Source organism: Haliotis cracherodii, unplaced genomic scaffold, assembly GCF_022045235.1.
Source record: "Haliotis cracherodii isolate W230 unplaced genomic scaffold, xgHalCrac1.p SCAF_3, whole genome shotgun sequence".
Lineage (NCBI taxonomy): Eukaryota > Metazoa > Mollusca > Gastropoda > Lepetellida > Haliotidae > Haliotis > Haliotis cracherodii.
Genome location: NW_027266286.1, coordinates 56,416,193 through 56,423,433, shown reverse-complemented (window position 1 = coordinate 56,423,433; position 7,241 = coordinate 56,416,193).

Genomic DNA, 7,241 nt, shown 5'->3' with positions numbered 1-7,241 from the left:
AAGAATACAGGAAGCCTTAGGTCCTGTCTAACGCCATCAGATGACATAACTAGGTTTGTTCATTCAGATCCTAAGGTTTCATACGGAGTATAACATTTTGACATTTGAATAAGTTTCATCCCCACTTAGTTCGACCACGGTTAAACGATTCGCATGCACAGACAAACCATGATATGTCGATAGAATGGAAAACTACTAAAGTATAGCACGGTGATTAGAAAAAAGCTTGTCAAAGACTCTGGACTTAAAACCTCCTTGTACGCAAGTCAGACAAATGTTAATGTGTCAGCGAACTAATGGTGTTGTACCCAGTCAGAAATATTACAGGGGGAGCTTAAAGTAATGGGTTAAGAAAAAGAAAGTTTAACAGATCGAGAACAATACCCAAGGAAGCAGCCATTTGATTTTCATTTTCAGGATGGGTGGGATTTAAAAAAAAAGATATTCAAGCCCAAGTCTTATTGAAACTAAATTTCATAGACATCGCATTGTAGTATAAAAATAAGTCACATTGTAATGCACAGCTACCTTTTTATTGGGAAATAATAGACTCCTAAACATTAAAACAAATGCTAATCTCAAACTCAAACAGCCCCCCCCTCTGTTTGTATATCCGTGCCATAAATCCATAAATCATTCGCATTTTACAGTTTACCAATTTATTTGTAAAATCTACAATGGCAGATGAATAATTCATATATACACATGTCAGTGGAAAAACGCGGACGTTCAATAATTGGCTCATTACAGAGTTGCTGAAATATAACTCATGTCAATATTGAATCAATAAAACCTCATAACGTAAGCGAGTGGGCAGTTACATTTCCGTGATGACTGGATTTGTGTAATGATAACTGGTGAAAATAACATCTTTATTACATGTCAAAGCTCGCATAGTAATATACAGAAATAGACACGCCAAATAGGTCGGACATATTGTAGGAATGCAGTTATTTCTTTTCCGATGGATATCGTGATCAACGCACTGGAGGATTAGCACTGAAGTCACCAGTCAGAATCCAGCTTACCACGCACTGCAGATAGGGCCGATGGTGCAGAGAGTACATTGTCTGGCTTAAATCCCTCAATGGGAATCACATCACCCCTGTGAAAGTCTTGGCTGTGTATGACACTGAATGTTCAATGTGTAAATACTTCATAATCAATTATCTATTTCTCATTACCGAATGAGTGATAATAAGTAGATATTTAGGAGATAAACCTACTGTGTTTTGAAATTTGATGAAGTCCCAACGTTTCCAAATTATAATAAACAGGTATCTGCTATACAGTGGGACTACATCAAATTTCAAAACACAGTAGGTTTATCTCCATTCTACCATGACGCTTTGAAAACGGTGCTCTCTTGCAACACGGAACAACACAGGTACACAGGTCCCCAATCTTAGATCATTCAGAAAAGTGGTCACAGGTAGTAACAATTATTGCTAAAGTTCAAGATTAAAAACACCATAGCCGTGAGTAGTTCAAAATAAGTCTTCAAAACACATAGTTATTCAAAAGAAGTTGACAAATAACACTCCAAAGTTAGTCCAAAGACAGATGTCTTAATTTCTACCAACCTGTTGTACACTGTTTGGACTGACTGTCATTTCTTGGAATTTTGCAAGAGAGGTCATTTCTTGGAAATCGAACATGCCATCATTTCTATTGTAGGAGTGACCGGTTATAGAAAAAGGTTTTAAAAACGCTGAACGGATATATTTCTACAACAAACTTTATGAATCTATTATATATTTTACAGATGTAAGTATTATTAGTTAGTTAGCAATTATCCCCAGTAAACAATAATAATAATCAAAATAAATGCCTCGCCACCCTGAACTATCTATGTATTCATACGCACGAAGTTTTTGTGAAAAGGCTTAATACATTTGAAAGCGGTTTCCAAGGCAAAAAAGAAACCTCTGTTTAACCAATCAGAATCAAGTATTCATCAATAGCATGGTAGAATCGTGATGTTTGGAGTTTTAGACATCAATCAATAGAAATTGTGTTATCATTAATTTTTACTTTCACAATAATTGTCCCCTTGACGAATATGGAGAGTGTATAATATATTACCATAATGTGACAATCACTGCATAATACAAACACGTGTAAGTCTGTAACTCCTGGATCCATGTAGCAACCTTAGACAACACACAGCTGTAAGGAGCAGTTTGGTCTCTCTCTGTGGAAGAAGGGGCACTGGTCACTTGATATATACTGAATCTGAATTCAACCCTAGGTAACACCAATGTCAAAATGGCAACTTTCTAACCATCTAAATCCCCAAGCGATATAGAATATATAGAGGATGATAATGCCCTCTTCTTTTTCAAAGACGAATACGAAAAGTATGATACAGAACACAGCAAAATATAATTTAAAGGGAATGGTATCCCATACGACTTTCCACTCTTCCAGGTCAGTTTCTTGCAAAGATGACACTCTCTGATATGTGGAATTTGAAATGGTGCTTAACATGTCACTGTTGTTGTGATTTTAATGATCCTCCAGGATATGGTTTGGTGTTGTTTGTTGTTTAACGCCGCACTCAGCAATATTCCAGTTATATGACGATGGTCTGTAAATAATCGAGTCTGAACCAGACAATCCAGTGATTGACATCATGAGCATCAATCCTACAAGGATATCTGCAACAAATATTATATTTGGGATTACATTTTATTAGTCAAGTACAAATTCAAACAACTTTCTAAAAAGGCATTGTGTAACCGTAGCTTTCGGCGAGGTGAGCCGTGCCAAATTACACTTATCAGAGGGGTACACAAAGAACGTGATCTAGACTAGTTGTCGGACTTTCATTTTTGTGGAAGCCTCTGTGGCTGAGTGCGTTAGATTGCTGACTGTGTGTGGACAGGACTCAAACCCCCAAAATTGCCAGACTTTGAACTTTACTAAAAAAGTGTAATCCCAAATATTACATTTGTTATATTTGATGACGTTGTAATAAAGCATTTTGTATTGATTAACAACTATGTTTGAAAACGGATAAGAAATTTGTGGGTAATTCTAAGATTCATCATACGCGACGATCGAACTTAATATGTTAGCATGTTCTTCTCTCTATTATCCATGGTGATATCTTCTTCAGAACAACTGATTTAGATGAAACTTTGTGTGGAAGATACTCATCATAGATGAGTATGTTTTCCTCAGCATAATCAAAAATTAAAAATTAATGTATTTTGTATTTGTTCATTATACACCACAGAATGAAACACGTCTACATAATGTCCGTAAAGAAAATGTTCTCGGAAACGAAAGAAGCAAAAGAAAAAGAATAACCCAACTCGTCTATCTCTGTTCCAAGTTCCAAGTTTACAATGGTTTCCACGACCATCATCATCAAAGCTTCTTAAAAAGCTATATTGGTCCTCAGTTAATATGGATAATGTAATGACATCATGTATGTGGCTACTCTGAAATAGGACCTGTATTCCATATTCTAAGATTGCCCATACTCCCTACATTCATTACAACCTCATAACTCATAGCCATCCGCCCACACTGCGGATAATGTCATGTGCAATGAAGCTGGGTCTTTATGTGGATATTCTCACAAATGGCTTTTTCTAAATTATTTTGGTTTCCATGGCAAATTGAACCATTTAAAAAATGTTTTTAACAATTGGTTCTCAATTAAATCAAATATAAATCAATATTTGCCATGTGGCTAATGCACGATAAGTTTGTACGTAAATAACGCGTTTTTTACAGTTGTTAGTTTTTTAGAGACATGCATCCTCTGCTTGTCACATAATACCACGAGGAATCCGATGAGCTAACATTCATATGTAATATTTGTGTTATGTACAACAGTTTTTGTGTTCTTGAAACACGTTTTGTGAAATGTAAAGATATGCTCATTCTCAAAAGTACCTCTGATCAAAAGCGAAAGAAAGGGTGTGCCTATCTTTTTTACACTAATACGCATGAAACTATCCTGGCCTCGATAGGTTTTTATTCTTTACAAAGACGATTGCTTAATCTGTAAAACCATATTGTTCATACCATAACTGTTATATCATCATCATCATCATCATCATCATCATCATCATTATCATCATCATCATCCACAACCTAATACTATCACAGTTACTCTCATATACATGTTAGTGCACCAACAGCCACCCGATTATTTTGTGTAATGTGATAGTCACGTGAACTCGAGAATCCAATATGGATTCCTGTCAATGCTCAGCGAGATAACCTACAGAACTGAATTGAACTGGGGGCAATATCACTATTCTATTGCTGTCCGAGGTATTACAACGATAACGCAATATGTCGAATGAATCCGAATGCACTGAGGCTATTGTCCTGGATCTGCAACACCCCAGCATGATAGATTGTCGTTGGGAATTGTTTAATCATACTTTATCGCACAGGCAGGGATTCCAGAAGTGTATCTTCACTAGAAAAAATCGGAATCGGTATTCAAGGCGAGGGGAAGTCAGTGCAAAGGAGTCAAACGACCTATCACATTGCCGAACGCAGCATCAAGCACTGAGGTCGATTATGTCAACATCTGTTGTCCAGGGAAGGGGATTTAGACCATACAACGTACAATATTTCAAGAAAAAAAACAATAATGACAATGACATAAATGAGTGTGTGTATTACAAATTGAAATTAAAAGCTTTCAGTAAGATATTAGTCACCTTCTTCATGTCAGTGTAATGGAATTGAAGCTCCCCCTGGAGAAATCAACCTCACTGACACCAGGCGCTATAACAGGTTATATAACACTGCGAAAAATACGAAAATGTATTCCCACAGCGGATTCATATTGTGTATTGTAATACCGCTAGTGTTTTGAAGTGATATTTGTCAGATTTCAATTCACTGGTTCTATTCTTATTGTCATTACATGAAAATGTATCTGTGATTTTATACTGTAACCTTTAAACCTGTCCTAAATATAATATTCAATGATATAGTTTTAATATCCAACATAATCTTCCCAGAAGTAAAGATGCTCAACGGAAATACACCAGGAATAATATTTAAGGGAACCACTGTCATTTCAGCTACAAGAATGAAACGACCAGCTTTGTTGCACGAGATACGTTTACTGAACGCGAATAGCAAACTCTCTCAAACTTGGCACATCAAGCATGCCGTCAACGGTGACACATCCAGGTAACTTACATGTGCCAACAACCGTCCCAACCGCATGGTTCCTTGATCGGGTACAACGAAGGAAAATGCCTCCAAAGTGTACATGACCGAAAATGAAACATCGTGCAAAATAGGCATGATTTAAGCTGGCTGGTCAAAGAATACTTTCGCCAGACACTGGTTAATCTAAAAGTGTGAATTCCCCACTGATGGGACGGTATCGGCAAACGGGTGGGTTACGATTCGGGTGTGTAGGGGAAGGCCCAGAGAGACTACTCGTTGGCAGGATATATATGTTGAGGAATGGAATCATTTCTGTATCAAAACTGAGGGATAACCTCATAGGTACCACTGGACTCCGACTTTCAGCGTCAACGATACAAATACTGAATACTGCGGGTATAAAATCAAGACGTCCTTCAAGACAGTGGGCATAACAGTTGGGAGGTCATCATCGGCGGCATTATAGATACACCATTTTGTGTGATGAATCGGGGTTCTGTTTACGCTTTGCAAAAGGTAGACAGAGTGTTTGGAGACGTGGAGGGGCACTATCCGGCAGCATACCAAGAGCAGGATAGATACAGCGATGGCAGCATCATGGTCTCGGCTGGGATCACATGCGACAGAACAGATCTGATGATCGTGCAAGGGAACATGAACGATCAACGTTATGTGGACCACATTTTACGTCCAGTGGCCGTCCCATTTGCCCAGAACGTACGTCAGAACTTGGAGTTCCAAGATGACAACGCACGTCCTCATAGAGCTCGTATTGCACTTGGGGTCACGGGTGGCCCAGTCGTCTAAGGCGCGGCGATTCGCTGTGCAAAGTCGCGTCCCTTGAACACGCCAGAAACCTATGATTGTGGGTTCGAATCCCGGTTCGCCCCGATTATGTTTCTAGGTTTGTCAGCACCATACCCGTGCTCGTGGGTTTCGCCGAAGAGGTAAACGTCTGAGACTTTGGGCTTTCCTCCCACATTAAGCTGACACGTCGTGATATAACTGGAATACTGTTAAAAGCGGCGTTAAACAAACTCACTCACTCGTGTTGCACTTGACTGTCGGAGACAGCAAGGTGTCACAACACTGCCCTGGTCAGACACATCTCCAGACATGGCACCGATGGAACACCTTTGGGGTGTTCAGGGCCGAAGGGTTGGCATACGATCTCACCGTTCCCAGAGTTGGCAACAGCATGGGGAGGCCGTACAAGAAGGATGGCGAAGGATGCCACGGGAGACAATCACGCTTGATATCCAGATGCCCAGAAGACGTCATGCCTGCATCGCTGTTCACGGGGCATGGAACAGATATTGACTTTACTGTGATTGAATTCCACAACGATATTCTTTTACATATCAATTCTGAACATCTGGGTGTTCCTTAAATAGTGTTCCTCGTATATATCTGACAATAAATCTCATTTGGATCAGCAATCTTTCAGCTTTTAAATAACGAATTTTAGGATGTATAGAAATGGAAGGTGAAGTGAGGTGAAATGGGGTTTAACGTCACATTCAAGAGTATCGCACTTACATAGTGACGTGCATGTCCGTGTATGTGGGTGGTGGTGGGGTAGCCTGGTGGTTAAAGCCTTCGCTCGTCACGCCGAAGATCCGGGTTTGATTCCCGACAGGGGTACAATGTGTGAAGCCCATTTCTGGTGTCCCCCTCCGTGATATTGCTGGAATATTGCTAAAAGCGGCATAAAATCATACTCACTCACTCACTCATTCGTATATGTGTGTATGTATTGGCTTGCACTAGTCCGGACCCATCCGTTTTAAATAGAGGTGGCCTACTGAGATACCAAGCCGCATTTAACATGAATACCCCACTCAGACACAATATACTGACTCCGAGCCGACCAGTCCTTGTTTTATCCCGTTAATGTCGAGCACCGGGTAGGGTAAGAACAAGTATCATCTTTAAACCTCTTATGGTATGACGCGGCCGGGGATCGAACATCCACCTTCCGCTCTCCGGACAGACCGAGGAGGTCCTATAAAAAGACAGAAATATGTATGCTATATCGAATTTGAACATTTAAATGCAAAATATATTTAAGATATAATGAGATCACA